The 16,848-nt window shown below is 37.6% G+C and overlaps 1 long non-coding RNA gene across 1 annotated transcript; it reads right to left on the bottom strand.

Annotated features, from left to right (window-relative positions):
• Window positions 1-10,090: 10,090 nt before the first annotated feature.
• Window positions 10,091-12,602, bottom strand: LOC145801585 (uncharacterized). The gene is made up of 3 exons (XR_014343201.1): window positions 12,165-12,602; window positions 11,195-11,248; window positions 10,091-10,429 (listed from the first exon to the last, which is right to left on the bottom strand). It is a non-coding gene; the product is annotated as an uncharacterized LOC145801585 (long non-coding RNA).
• Window positions 12,603-16,848: the final 4,246 nt, after the last annotated feature.

Below are 16,848 nucleotides of genomic sequence, written 5' to 3'. Positions count from 1 at the left end.
ACCCACCCCTCACCACACCTGCCACCACCACTCACCACCCACCTGCCACCAGCACCCACCAGCCACCCACTCGCCACCAGCACCCATCCCTCGCCACCACCACCACCACCACCACTACCGCCACCCACCTGCCATCCACCCGCCACCACCCACCACCTGCCACTACCACCCACCACCCGCCACTACCACCCACCACCAGCCACCTACTTGCCACCACCACCAACCACCCACCCGCCACCACCAGCCACCACCCCCACCACCACCACCACCACCCACCACCACCATCACCCACCACCCACCCGTCACCCATCACCCACTCGCTACCACCTACCACCCACCCACCCACCCACCCACCACCACCACCACTAGTCACCTACCCGCCACCACCCACCACCACCACCCACCATCACCACTCACCACCCTCCACCACCACCACCACCACCACCTGCCACCGTCACCCACCCACCCACCCACCATCACCACCCACCACCCACTCGCTACCACCCACCACCCGCCACCGTTACCCATCCACCCACCGCTACCAGCCACTACCACCACCACCCGCCACCTACCCGCCACCACCCGCCATCTACTACCCACCTGCCACCACCACCCACCACCCGCCACCACCACCACCCACTTGCTACGACCCACCACCTGTCACCGTCATCCACCCACCCACCCACCATCACCACCCACCCGTCACCAACTACCCACCACCCACCGTCACCACTTTCCACCACCGTCTTTCGCTGCCACTTGCCACCACTTGCCATTTCTCACTCTTTTTTATATTTTTAAATTTTTTTAAACATTTTGTCAATTACCAAACGCGTTTGTAGTTTATGTTTTTTTAAAAATAAACAAAAAATAAACAGAAACCAGTTTATAAAATTTTTATAAATATAAACTGAAAATGTAAACGTTACTAAACACACCCTAATCAATTTGTCCCAATTTTTGTAAATTAGCCTTCATCCACATGCATTCAAGCAGATATATCAATTAAGCACTTAGCCTCATGATATTCATGCTTATCATGGCAACAATCACACGCATACGGTTATGCTAAAGCAATAAGTGCTTACCTAGTACTCTAAGGCAAAAAGAAATAAAAGAGTTAGAAAAAATGCATGATCCTACGGATGTAAAATGACTAATGCAGCACCTGTAATATGCCATTTTAAATAGTCTCGGCTATTAACTTGGCATGTGAATCAATTTGATAGCATGCAGTAACGCACGTATTCAACGAAGTAATAAACGATAATACTTGTTAGAATGATGAACCGAGCTTCAATGCATGCAAGACAGTGTATGCAAACCTGGAAAATGCTAAGAGAAACATGATGTTCTAAACTAACCATCGTAAACAAATAAGTAAAAGGGAGAAAGACGTGGTGGTGGAAGACATACACGTTATTATATATTGGTCCTCGTGCAAGAGGGTCGGAATGAGTGTCCGGAAGTCCAAATTAAACTAATTTTTGCAAAACTGAACCAAATGAAAAGAATAGGCTAAGCTAATTAAATATCTAACTATGCTATTACAGCAAGGATAATCAAACTAAAAAAAAAAAAAAAAAACTAGCTATCTAAACTAATTAATTACAACAATTACGAATAAATAATAATTACAACAATTAATAGTTAACGAGACTAATTACAATGAACAACATTAAATTAAATTAATTACAATGATCATAACGTGAGCAAGGATGCACAAGAATTACATGCATGCACATACACAATGTTCAAGAATAGCTCTGTCTGCCCCAAGCTTGCCCTGTTTCACCTCAGTCACTGCTCTCTGTTTTTTGCAAAAATACACTACTGACCAAACTTTGAAGGCCGACTGGCCCTCAATGAAGCCCGACTGGGCATAGAGAAGGCCGGCCGTGCCTCAGTTTTGTTCAAAACTCTATTTTGTGTTCTGAAGTGAAAACAGTGCATACAGAGTTGTTCAAGCTCTGTTTGTCCATTCCTTCCTTCTCTGTCATGGAAAAGCCTCGAGAAAAGGTTGGAATTGCTTCTAAAGCCATCCATGAGCAAATTGATTGCTTGATGATTTCGGATAAAATTTTTGACAAAAATCAATGAATGTAATGAATATGACCACTCATCTCTCTTGTCATAGAGTGAACTCAAAGAGGGAGGTAGAGACGCTTCAATAATCATCAAAACATTATGAATTAGCGCATGATCACTCTTGACTCGATAAAATTGGCATAACGTCCGGCCAAGCCTAAGCAAGATGACTCATTTTCTTTATTTGTGTTGGTTGCTTTTAAACCAATTCTTATAGTCATTTCTATTCTTTAGTCCATTTGTCCGAAGTGATGATTAAGTCCTCTAAAATGAGAGAAGCGTCAAACAAGAAGTAATTCTCAACATGAAAAAGAGACTACACCATTGGCAATGAACCTCCATAGAGATTAAGTCATTAAGCGTAAATCCCTAGTTCATGTTTTGAATAACATCAATCGATTGAAACAACTCTTAAATGAAAGAGATGAATGGCAAGTTGATTATTAAAATGAGGTCCTTAAACATGGAAATGAGTTGAAGAAAAGCTAGAACAACATGCAACAAACAATGTACAAGGACTTATGATACAACAAATGAACTAATCAAAGCTTGAAGTAATTAAATAAATTAGGATAGCCCTAAAATAATTCCTAACATACAAAAAAATAGTGACAAAACTACTTCAAAAAAGGGGAAGAAAGTGAACACAAATAGGAAAGGACAAGCTAGACAAGCAAGCTTGCACTACAAGTATGATATTTCAAGCATAAAGTAATTAAATGAGTCAAACAACCCCTAAAACCAAAAAAAATTGGTGACAAGACAACTCCAAAAACAAGCTAAAAAAATCGTTTGAAAAGCTAGAAAAAGTAAGTAAAGATTAAAGAGAACAAAGCTAGTAAGTAAGCCTAAGGAAGGATGTCTAACCCCTCCACTTTTTAGACTTTTAAACCATGTTTTTAATCCCTTTAAACCTCTGAAAATTAGTTTGTCAGCTAAGAAAAATAGTGATAAAACAAAGGGGATGAGCTATGGAGTAAGGTGCAAGAAAGGGTGTTAACCTTCTCTACCTTTGGTAGCTTATTCAAACCCATGTTTCAACACTTGAAATGGGCCTAAAATAGCACAAGAACACAAGAAACCGATAGAGATAGGGTGAAATGAAAGCAAAACAAAAATGACAAGCTTATACCTCTTGAAACGAGTAAGCTTTGGTTGTTGATCAAACTTGATTCCAAACACCCTCAAGTTTATGAAATATGGTTTGAAACTCTAGCAAAAAGCTTCAAGAACAAGTTCTAATGGTGTATGTATTGTGTATGTATAGCTAAAGACGATTTGAAGATCAAAGGAGTAAGTGTAACGCCCTCAAAATAAAACCATAAATCATACATTCTTGACATGCTTAAACATAAGAGAATGTAGCATAATTACATTTCATCAGAGTATTCATTACAAAATGTATTACATGTTGACAACAAAAGTAAATGCCCTATAGGCTTACAACTTTCCAAGTCAACACTTGGTTACAAAAAGAATGAGTACTAACTCAAAACAGATAATAAGCCCTTGGCTTGATATACATGTAATACAAAAAGTAATCACAAAAGATGTCCCAGCCACTAAGCCTCTCAAGCTACGTCCTTGGAGGTGGCATGCTACCTGTACCTGAAAATGATGTCCCATATAGGGTGAGCCAACGCCCAGTAGAGATATCCTAAACATAATATGAGCAATAACTAAAACATTAGCATTTGATAAATGTTTAACTCACATAAATCAATTCACAACCCATTTCAATTACATGACCATTGTGTCCATGTTTCATTTCATTTTCCATTTCTTATCCAATTTCTAAATTCATAATCTTGGCTCAAAACCTAGCCATATACTTAAAATGAGATTGTATCTCATATTAAAACATTATCCTTATCCACAATTCATTTTCAAATGAGATAACACTCATATCAAAACACTTCCACAATTCACAAGAGATACACACTTTTGCTGTATCAATATCACATTAACACTTCCATAATTCATAAATGATACACAGATTCGCTGTATTAATACGTCAAAAGATACACATATGTGCTGTATCCATGGAATCCATCCCCTATCTCCTCCCAATCAATATCTGGTTTAGGAGTCCATCCCCTATCTTCCCCTAAACCATGGAATACATCCCCTATCTCCTCCCACACAACACAATGTATATAAACACATATCATATACATAATCAATCAATACACAAACTTAATGTATTCTACCAATTGTCATATTCGATGACATATCCAATTGATTAGTTTTAGTTCGTCTAATCATCATGCATTGTCTACAACAATCAAGACTATCCTCCACCGATAGCCCAAAGCAATTATTTCTAAACAGATAATAAATGCATCAACAGATAAAGTTATTCATATTTTTAAAAGTGAGCGATTAATAAATCTAACTCCACCATTTATTCTCATCTTAAGCCAATTTCATCATTTCCACCCCAATTTCATATTTCCATAACATTTCCAAATTAATTATACCAATTAATTTATACAACAATTTAGGGCTTTCTCCCTCATTTCTCAATATTGACCCAAGGGTCCAAATATTCTCTACAAACATCAAATACCTCATTTTGAAACCCAAAATACATATTTATAGGCCAAATAATGAAACCCCTCTTATCACATTTCGAAACCCTAACATCCAAAATTTTCTAATTTTAACATTTTATCAAAATGACCAATAATTTATGTCAAAGATCATAAAAATGAGTAGTTATCCATACCTCAATAGATGAAACTCAAATGAGATGATGAAGAAACCCCGAAGTGCTCCAAATCCACAAATTTTCAGATTGATAAGTAGCCCTCAACAAGCTCTACACTCTTTGTAAAAGCTCAAGGGTAGGAGATCACTCTAACTAGATCAAACCCTAGAGAGAAGGTAGATTCTAGAGAGAGGAGCTCTCAAAAATGGCTTTTTGAAAAGTAAGAGAGAGAAAGAAAGTGTAAAAGTGATCTAAGATCACCCAGCTGCCAACTGATATACGACTAGTCCGCTCGAGCGGAGAATAAGACGCTTGAGCGTGAAGCATAAAAAAAACTGAACCTGTTCGAGCGCCAAAATGCCCGCTCGAGCGCCAAGACACAACTGCAAAACATACCTGCTCGAGCACAAAAAAAAAGCCGCTCGAGCATAGATTACACTCCTCCAGTACTTTTATAGACATTCAACACCCGCTCGAGCGCAACCCGCTCGAGCGTGAAAAATACATCTACAGAAGTTTTGCAGAGGTACAAAATGCTGAAAGTGTGCAAACTCCGCTCGAGTGCAAAGGGACCCGCTCGAGCGGACCACCAAAAAACTGGGCAACAAGGAATGGGACTAAAGCTCAACCAACTCGTTCGAAACACGCCCAATACATCCTAAAACTCAAATATATGGAATTGAAGGATGACAACAAGACATAAACAACAATAAACTCCACGGAACCTAAGTTCGGATACAACAATCAAAGGGGGAAGAACCAGGATCGCTATAGTAAGAAAGATGGTTTTAGCTCTCAAAGCCTTTTGGAAAATTTCTAACCTTGAATTCCAAAGGAAGGGGCTCTATTTATAGAGTTTGAGCTAATTTGGTCCAAAATTTCTTCAAACAAAGCCAGTTGTCGAATTCCCGCAAACTGTCTGTTTTTTGCCACTGAAACCCGGCCGGGCATAAAAATACAAGGCAAGGTCTTAAAAAACACTCGGGAGAAATTTTCATTGAGGCTTGGCCTGTTCTCAATGGACCCGGCCAAGTTTCAATGATTGCATTTCAAGACCGATTTCAAATGAGCATATCTCCCTCATCCATACTCGATTTTAGGTGATTCTTGAGTCTAAATTGAGGCCCGAAAGTCTACTTTCCAATGGTGGCTGGCCTCATATCTAAATTGTAAGTGTGCAAAGAGATATGGCTATTTTAATCAAGGTTGCTCATTTTTATCTTAATCGGATTGATGCCTGACTTTTCCGAACTAGTTTTCTTCCCTCCCCTCCTATTTTCTTCAACTCCAAACCTATAAATAAGATGTTTTACAGATTTTTCAAAGAGTTCACCTCCCTTCCATTTATTTCCACTTTGTCTTTACTCAGTTTACCGAAAGTGCAATGTTTTAAACGAAATGCAAGCCTCGGAATATCGTAGAAGCATTTGGAAAAAAAAAAAAATTGAAAGGAAGGTTTTAAGGTCTAAAATAGTTTGGCCAAAATAGGGTGCAAGGTTTGGGATTAGAGCTTGAATCCAAATTTCTTCGCTAAGAATTCAAAAGATTGCACAGTGTAACTTTCATCATCGGGTGTTGGGAATAAAGTGCCCAAGTCTTAGGGGCAGTCAAAAATGGGGTGTCTACAGATTCATGAATCTGCTGAGAGCAATGAGGTGGCATTACTATAAGCCAACAACGTGGTATCTACCCAAGCAATGTGGGAGGTCTATCAATAGGGTAACCGAAGCAGCTATAGTTGAAAACTTGGTATAAATAGGAACCTGAGCTCATAACCTGAGAGCAAAGAAAAATAATAATAATAAGAATAATGATAGTAAGGAGAATGGTACATTTAAATAGGCAGATGTGAAAAGGCCCATAAAAGTAGAAGAAATTATATTAAGGTGAGTTATATTATACCTTGAGTCACCATAATATGTTTTATATATGCCTTGAGTTACCATAATATATTTTACGAATGTTTTTAGTTACCACAAATTTCTTTTATATAAATTATGTTTTATGGTTATGTTAATGTTTCAATTACGTGGATTGTTTTTTGAATTTTATTTATTTAAATTGAAACCCATGAATATGTTTGTTTAAATTTTAGAAAATATTTGACAATGATTTTATAAACATTTGTTTTGAATAAGTACCACCATAGAGGTCCCATGCCTTGGGGATTTAAATAATTACTAGCCCTCTGAATTGTCACTTTAGTGACCCTCTGACAGTCCCATGCCTAAGGGAACTTAAATAACCTTTGGCCCTCTGATTAGTCACTTCGTGACCCTCTGTCTGTCATGGATCTATTGACCCTCTGTCCTGATCTGTACTGTGGTTATAATTATTTTGTTTAAATGATTTTGTGTTATATGTCTGTTATTAAAAATAATTTATTCGAACCAAACTATTTATCGTTTAGCCTAAATAATTATCCATAGTGATTTTATACTCTCATGCTCTCAGTATAATATTTCTCACTCTACCATTTGCTTATAGCTGTTAAAACCCCTTTAAGGTGAAGAAATTTAAAGAAGGATGGTTTTACCCTATGGATCAGAACCTCAAATTTAATATGGATATCATGTTTTTTTTTTCTTGTAATCATTATCTGACTGATGTTATATCGTTATATAAATAATAATTTCTATGTACGCTTCAGATATTTATCTACATCTTTTATTTTAATCCACTGCATTATTTGATTTAATTACTTGGAATTAATTTAAGAAATTTTAGAATTAGCTAGTTGCGAATCTAGCCTTGATCACTGGGATGGGTCGTGACATTAATTCTCCAAGTCTTCTACCAATCCCTTTCTATTTCCTCTTTTCTAAGCTTTGATCTCAATCTCCCAAGTTCTCTCTCTCTCTCTCTCTCTCTCTCCCTACGTTTGGTGTCTCAAAGATGATGAAATGAGGGTGTAATGTAATCTAGAAGCCATTTAAGCCTTATATAGGCTTGGTTTAGTGTTGGCTAATCAAGCTTGGCCTAAACTAATCAAATTGTAATTATTAATTCTAATTATTTGGTTCCGAATCGAATTTCGATTAAACCTACCATAATGTTCTAAAAATTCCAAATAACACATAAATCAAGTCAATTTCATGATCGGATGCCGATAAGGCCTTCAATTTGCATATCAAAATAGAAATATGAATACATATTCCTACCATGAACAAATATAAACTCAAATAAAACATAGAATGCACAATTAATTTGTAATTTCATTTTAATTCCTTGTTAAGCATTCTTAATTAAAGATTATAGGCTAATTACAGGTCGAGATTGTTACAATTGTGGTAAATGCAACGTTGATGTGAAAATTCATATATCTATGTTGTATTATTAAGATACGCAATTTGCTGTGACCAAAATGTCACATTATTATTTACACTTGTATAACTATTTCTAAATGTGAATATTAATATTGATTAATGATGTGATGATCAAAACACCAATGAGAACTTTCACACTATGTAATAATCATGTAAAAATCATGAAAACTCATATAATAATCAGTGATATGTGAACATTCATATTATGCAATAACTATGCAATCATTAGTCTACATTGGACGTCATGCAACCATCACATTTTTTTTTTTGATTAGCAAATGTTAGTTGTTAGTTGTTAGATTAGCACCTATAGGAGAAGATCTCCCCACTATTGGTAAAGCACCTAAGTGCTTGCACACCTTTAATTCAACCCCCCTAAGGGGAATTGAACCCATGACCTCCTTGGGACTAAGCCCTAAGGAAGGCGTGGTGGCCAACTAGGCTAGGCCTAGTTGGTTAACCATCACATGTTTTTAATGTTAAAGTTTATATCATCAAATGCAAAATATTAAAATTTGACAATTTACAATAACAATGATTTCAATAGAGATGTAAACATTCACATTCACAAAAATACTCAACCAGTAAGCATACACATACACGGATACATAATACATTATCAATTTATCTCGAAACAAAAAGTCAAACCTAACTTTAATATATTATTGAACAACTCTAAACATATAACCCTACCAAATGCATACCTACATGCACTTGCAAAACAAAAATGGTGCTAACCTTACTCCTACAATCTCTGAATAGAAAAGAAAATAAAAAAAAGTTTCGAACTACAACAATAGAAAAACACAAAGTTTCGAACTGTAATAATGGAAGAACACAAAGTTTCGAATTGCAAAAATGGAAGAATGATGATGATGATGATGATGATGATGATGATGAGCTCTCATGACGTTCCTTTCTGGGTTTGTCATGTTTTGTTTCTTTCTTTGATGATCATTACCCAATTCATCTTTCTGGGTTTTTCTTGTTTTGTGATTTCCTATAATTCTCAAATTGACAAGTTAAAGAGAGAGAGAGAGAGCATGAAAGAGAGTGTGAAGCTAAATTTGTGTTGCAAGATTCTTTTTGAACTATGTTTTCTTGTCAATATTATAATTTAATAATATATATTTAGTTTTTAAATAAACGCATATCACTAATTTCTCCAAAACTGGTGATCATTAAAACTATCAAAACAGAAAAAGAAAGCATAAAGATTACAATTGTATGTAATACTTACTATCAAAAATAGAACAAATGGTATATTCGTCCCAAAAATATTATAAATAAAGAAAAAATGACCTCCTAGAATACAAGTCTAAATATATGGGATCAAGTGAAACACAAGAAAATTTTATAGACTTATTAGGCTATAAGTCATCTAAATTAAATTTATAAATAAATTTCTAAAAAAATTATATATATATATATATATATATGTTTTTATGCAGGTGCATGAGCGTGACACTCATCTCATGACATACATGATTATTTTTATTTTAGGGAGCTTTTTTGATAAATCCATTTTCTAAGAGCTTTATTCCATCCAACCCATATTCTTTTTGACTATTCCATTAGGTCCAATTTGAGATAAGAAGACCAAAATACCCTTTTCATCTACTTATGTTCCATTTAGTTCACATTATTTTCTTATATTTCAATAAGTCCTATGGGTGACATAATTACCAAAATACCCTTAATGTGAATGTTCACACCGTCAACGTAAATGTTCATATCGTCAATGTGTAGGGGCCCGGCCCATGTCGATCCTCGTGGGTGCCCGGAAAAATTCGAGTCGGGCCGGCCCGGCCCACAGGCCAAAAAAATAGGCCCGGCTCAACCTGTTGATAATATGAATATTCACATTGACAAGTTAACATTCACATTGATAGGAGTGTAAAATTGGCCAGCGGCCCGTGGGCGGCCCGAAACCAGCCCGCTGTCACACCCAAAATCCGGGCATGACCGGCCGTGGCCCACAGGGACTTAGCCCAAGGCACACGTAAGCCTAAACACGAATCCAATTACATTGAACAACTGAACAATAGTCCAATAATAAATAACCAAAACTCAATCCAGACATGTCACAATTATAAACGGCAAAATCAACCGTAATAAAAAAACCATCCAAACTTATGGGATATAAACAACCCACATATAAAAAATAATCCTAAATGAACTTCGATAAGAATAAATATAAATATGCACAAACTTGACATAACACTCTAAACTAAAGGAATGCCCTAGAGGTCCATGCAATTGAGTCCCCGCTATGCCATGAGTCCACTCTAAGTCCTTCTAACACCTGGAAGTGATAAAAACTAAGTCAGCTGATAGCTCAGTGAGTAGCAACATGGATAGTAAATACAGTTTTGAAAACAGGGTTCAATTCCAAAATAAGATATATATCACAGAAACTAGATTGGCATACAGTTTGGTAAATACAATCTGTTTCAAAAAGAACGTTCCACAATTCAACACTTAAAATACTCATGTCTCGCAAGAACATGATAAACGACATTTTCCACTTAAAACAGATTATAACATGAACACCAATAATTTTCTGGGTACCAATAAAAACAAATAATCTGCCACACATTTCTCAGGCTATAAGCCCCGTTGGATCCAATACCGAACTAAGAGTCATCCTCAGGGTGGCACCTGGGCCTTTTCTCAACGACGATCCGATTGAAGGTCACCTAGTTATTTTTAAAGGTCTGTTCCTTACAATCGTTGAGCACTAGAGTCATCACGGCCCAACCCGGATCTGTTCCCTAGTGGCCAGAGTCACCACACAAAGTGGAATAATTTCCCTGGACTAAATACACACATGGTCCCAATAATCAATACACATCAGTTTCGCAAAACATGGTAGTTCATCATTATAAACATGAGACCAAAACAAATAGTTTACAGTATGCCAAGTTCACACATGTTTCAGAAATAATTTGATTCTATTGGTAATATAATAATTTATCAAAACAGTTTAATCATGAAACAACAATTTAATTTTTCCAACAGTTCAGGGTAGGGGAACATTTATAAAAATATGTAGCATGAAACTACTCACCTGAAAAAGAAATAATATAACCCTCGAATAGAGTGTAAAAGTCCAACTAGTGCCCTGAACCAAGTATAAAAAAACTACACGTCACAACTAATTTAAAAATACTAAAAAATAGGAACTAAGTAACCTCAACTAAAGCGCACTAACACGGCTCAACCCTACTCACCGTTACTCTTAAATATTACCTAAGTTCATATTCTTCAAGGTCTAAAATCACCCAAGACATAGATTCCGATCGAAACTTAACTTTAAGATGAAACAGTGTTTTAAACAAGTTTTTCCAATCTATTCGCTAACTTTGAAAATTACAAAACCCACTCCACGCTATTCGAAAAATTCCAATAACCTCCAGATATGATCTACTATATCCTAAGTTTCAAACCCAATTGGTTTCACTTGATTTGCTTATCAAAATAATTTTCTACAATTTATTATATCCAAACAGGTTGTTTTCTGCAGCACTTTAAAGAAATTGACGGTTCTCTTAATATACACGAGCAATCAATGCAAGGCCAAAAATGTACGAAACTAGACTCGTAACCGGTTCTAATGACACTAATTTGATAATTTTTGGATTTATACCCAAAGAGAACAACACTCCCGAATTTACTATTTTGGACTGGTTTCCTGGACAGATTTGAATACCTCAATTTATATGGATTTCGACTCCCAAAAATTATGGAAAAATTCAGATATGCAATTCAATGTGTAATTGATCTACTGTAAAAATTTCAGATTAAAATTCATCCGTTTGATATGGTTTCTTGATTTTTAAAGTTTGCAATTCTGTGCAGAATTTTTTTTGACTAAAAATTACACCCAATCTTTACACATAAATTTAGCTCCTCAAGTTTCTTAATAGGATATCTATATACACAATACATAAACCTACAACCTCTCCATGAATGAATAAAATAATTATAGAATAAGGATAGAACAAAGAAAGAAGAGAAGAAAACCTAAGAGGGCTAACCTTTGATGATCACACACAACACAACACACCCAAAAGTTCTTTGATTGCAACATCTTCTTCTTTTTTTTTTCCTTCTCTCAAACCTTCTCCCGTGGCTGCTGTGTTGTTGCCCTATGTGGTGAACAAATAATAGAGTAGGGTTTGTGTTTATTTTATTTTATACTAGTAGTGGGCACACATAGGTCAAATAAATAAATAAATATACAAAATATATGTATAAGTTATATGTAACTCAAATGGTAGGAGTCTTATATATTAACCTTGTGGTCTAGAGTTCAAGTCACACCCTCCTCTCTCTCTCTCTATATATATATTTTTTATAATAAATCTTGCCTCTAAATTAAATGCTTTCACCACAAATTTATTTTAAGTTTAAAATTAATTAAAACATCCTCCAATAATATTTAATTTGCACCTTAGAATTCACCACAAAAATATTTGAGATTGTAATATTATTATTTAATTATTTACTTAATTTTTATATTCGAGTTCTCACACTCGCCGCCCAGGGCGGGCCCAGACCAGCCCGTTCACAATGTGAATATTCACATTGACATATTAACATTAACAATAACATTGACAAGAGTGTAAAATTGGCCCATGACCCGTGGGCAGCCCGAAGCCCGGGCCCGGGTCGGGGCGGGCCCGGCCCAGCCTGGCCCGTTGACAATGTGAATATTCACATTGATATGTTAACATTCACATTGATAGGAGCGTAAAATTAGCCCGCGGCCTGTGGCCGGCCAGAAACCTGCCCGCGACTCGTGGACTGCCCTGGGCGGGCCCGGCCTGACCCGTTGATAATGTAAATATTCACATTGACATGTTAACATTCACATTGATAAGAGTATAAAATTAGCCCGCGCCCCGTGGCTGCTCGAAACTAGCCCACGGCCCGTGGGCGGCCCGGGGTGGGCCCGACCCGGCCTGTTGACAATGTGAATATTCACATTGACATGTTAACATTCACATTGATAAGAGTGTAAAATTGACTCGCGTCTCGTGGGCGGCGCGGGGCGAGCTCGGTCCGGCCTGTTGACAATGTGAATATTCACATTGACATATTAACATTCACATTGATAGGAGTGTAAAATTGGCCCGTGGCCCGTGGGCTGCCCGAAACTCGCCCGCTGCCCAGGGCGGGCCCGGCCCGGCTTGTTGATAATGTGAATATTCACATTGACATATTAACATTAACATTGATAAGAGTGTAAAATTGGCCCGTGAACCGTGAGCAGCCCGAAGCCCGGCCCCGGGCTGGGACGGGCCCGACCCGTTGACAACGTGAATATTCACATTGACATATTAATATTCACATTGATAAGAGTGTAACATTAGCCCGTGCCCCGTGGCTGCCCGAAATACACCCACGGCCCGTGGGCCGCCCGAGGCGGGCCCGGCCCGGCCTGTTGACAATGTGAATATTCACATTGACATGTTACCATTCACATTGATAGGAGTGTAAAATTGACCCGCCCCGGCCTGAGGTCAGGCTTCGGGCTGCACACGAGTCACGGGACAATTGTACACACTTATCAATGTGAATGTTAACATGTCAATGTGAATATTCACATTGTCAACAGGCCGAACCGGGCCCGCCCCGGGCCACCCACGGGCCGTGGGCGGGTTTTGGGCAGCCGCGGGGCGCGGGCTAATTTTACACTCCTATCAATGTGCATGTTAACATGTCAATATGAATATTCACATTGTCACGAGTCGGGCTAAGCCCGCCTCGGGCTGCGGTCGAGCTTCGGGCCGCCCACGAGCTGCGGGCCAATTTTACACTCTTATCAATGTGAATGTTAACATGTCAATGTGAATATTCACATTGTCAACAGGCCGGGTCGGGCCGGGCCCGCTCTGGGCAGCGGGCGGGCTTTTGGCCGTCCATGGGCCGCGGGCCAATTTTATACTCTTATCAATGTGAATGTTAACATGTCAATGTGAATATTCACATTGTCAACGGGCCGGACCGGGCCCGCCCCGGGCCGCCCATGGGCCGCGGACGGGTTTCGCGGTACCACGGGACAGGGGCCAATTTTACACTCCTATTAATGTGAATGTTAACATGTCAATGTGAATATTCACATTGTCAACGGGCCGGGCCGGATCGGGTCGGCCCGCCCTAGACTGCTGTCCAGTTTTATACTCTTATCAATGTGAATGTTAACATGTCAATGTGAATGTTAACATGTCAATGTGAACATTCACATTGTCAACAGGCAGGGCCGGGCCCGCCCACGGCCTGTGGGCGGGTTTCGGGCAGCCATGAGGTGCGGGCTAATTTTACACTCCTATCAATGTGAATGTTAACATGTCAATGTGAATATTCACATTATCAACGGGCCGGGCCGGGCCAGCCCTGGGCCGCGGGCGGGCTTTTGGCCGCCCATGGGCCGCGACCCAATTTTATACTCTTATCAATGTGAATGTTAACATGTCAATGTGAATATTCACATGGTCAACAGACCGGGCCGGGGTTTTGGGCAGCCACGAGGCGTGGGCTAATTTTATATTTCTATCAATGTGAATATTAACATGTCAATGTGAATATTCACATTGTCAACGGGTCGGGCCCGCCCCGGGCTGCGGGCGGATTTTTGGCCGCCCATGGGCCGCGGCCCAATTTTATGCTCTTACCAATGTGAATGTTAACATGTCAATGTGAATATTCACATTGTCGACGGGCCGGACCGGGACCGCCCCGGGCCGGCCATGGGTCGCGGGCGGGTTTCGCACCGCCACGGGACGGGGGTCAATTTTACACATCTATTAATGTGAATGTTAATATGTCAATGTGAATATTCACATTGTCAACGGGCCGGGCCCGCCCCGGCTTGCGGCCGAGTTTCGGGCCGTCCACGGGCCAATTTTACATTCCTACCAATGTGAATTTTAAAATATGAATGTTCACATCATTAAATTGCTAATCGTTCAAAAAATATTTATAAGGGTATCAAAATTAAATATAAGGGCATAAGTGTCCAAGAAAATAGTGTAAATTAAGAAAATGGACTTTATGGAATAAAACTATACATACATGGGACTAAATGTGTTAAAAAATTTCTTCATGGACTTCTTGGGTTAAAACACTTCTAAATTGAACTTATCAATAAAAATCCCTTTATTTTATTATATCAATACAAACATGATTGATTTAAAATAATATAATAATAAATAAATAATAAAAATATGGATAAATTACACTTTGCCCATTTTATATTTAATTAGTTATATTTTTACTTTAGCTCTTAAAGTTTGTTTTTCCTCACTTTGACCCTTTATGTTTCAATCTTTTTCTACTTTACACCTAAAGTCACTAAAACATTGTCTTAGTTTAGTGACACTTGAAAGTGTCACTGAACTACTCTTTCAATGACATTTTTTAGTTTTGTGGCGTTTTGAACAAGTGCCATTTATACCCGTGCCACGGTAGATATTAGTGTCACGGTAGATACTTGCAAGTGCCACTACACCATCATGGCTAAAAGCTTTCAATGACACTTTGATGTCATGATAAACACTATTTGTGACACTATTAAGCGCCATTAAAAAAAGATTTAGTGACACTTCAATGACACTTGTAAGTGCCATTATACCATCAGGGTTAAAGACTTTTAGTGACACTTTAATGTCATGGTAGATACTATTCGTGATGCTATCAAGTGCCATTAAAGAAGATTTACAATCTAAAAAATATCACTATATGAATTTTTAATGGCGCTTATTATGCACAATTGATATTTTTAACAACTTCATAAATGTCACTAAATTCAATTCATTTGTGCCATTAAATAGATACAAGTGCCATTGGAGCTTATTCTAGTGACACTTTATAAAGCTACTACCACTACTATAAAATGCCACTTATATGTTCTTTTCATTGACACTTTTAAAAGCCACAACTAAGCATGTGTAAATACCTGTAAAAATTTAATCAATTTTATAAACAATTGAATATTAATTGCCACATCATATATTAATTTGACATCCATTCATCTTGTAATATTTTCATAATAATAAACAAACATTATCACCATAGGATCATCATATCAAAACAAAAAAAATTCAAACCACAATACTTTTTTTATCTAAAAATATAAATTTATTTATATTGCAATAAAAATTATAAAATATTCTACCACACTAAAAGAGTTAAAGCAAAAAAAAAAAAAATTAAAAGAAAATTATTACAACTATAAATTCTAAAAAGCTATAGTGATATCCATCTTCCGGAGAAACATTATCAAAACAAATTCAGTTCCCAAAATCTTAACCTCACTAGTATAAATATTCTCGGCTGGCATCCATAACTTGCGAAATCTGCATCCAAAAGATAAACATATAAAGGTAATTGAAATTATATTAAGTTAATATAAATTTGTTAATGAAATTAGTATTTAAGAAAGAAATATACCACAAATGGAGCAAGCCAAGCAACACGAGCTCTAATAGCTTGTCTAATTGTTTTGACAAGTCCATACGATCGGATCAAGCTTTCATTAGGTTTGACTGACACTTGAACATGTATCTTCCATATTAGTCATATCCTAGTTCTTCCCCTTTTACTTCTCTAGATGGGTCTGTACTTTTAAGTACTCCAATTGCAACTGTTTTTGTTAACCTAATGATACTTTTTAAAACAACTATATCCCCCACCTGTATATCAAGATTTAACTACTTA

This window comes from Camellia sinensis, chromosome 10 (genome assembly GCF_055761805.1).
Source record: "Camellia sinensis isolate YWXY chromosome 10, ASM5576180v1, whole genome shotgun sequence".
NCBI lineage: Eukaryota > Viridiplantae > Streptophyta > Magnoliopsida > Ericales > Theaceae > Camellia > Camellia sinensis.
This window is presented reverse-complemented; position numbering and strand designations above follow the sequence as displayed.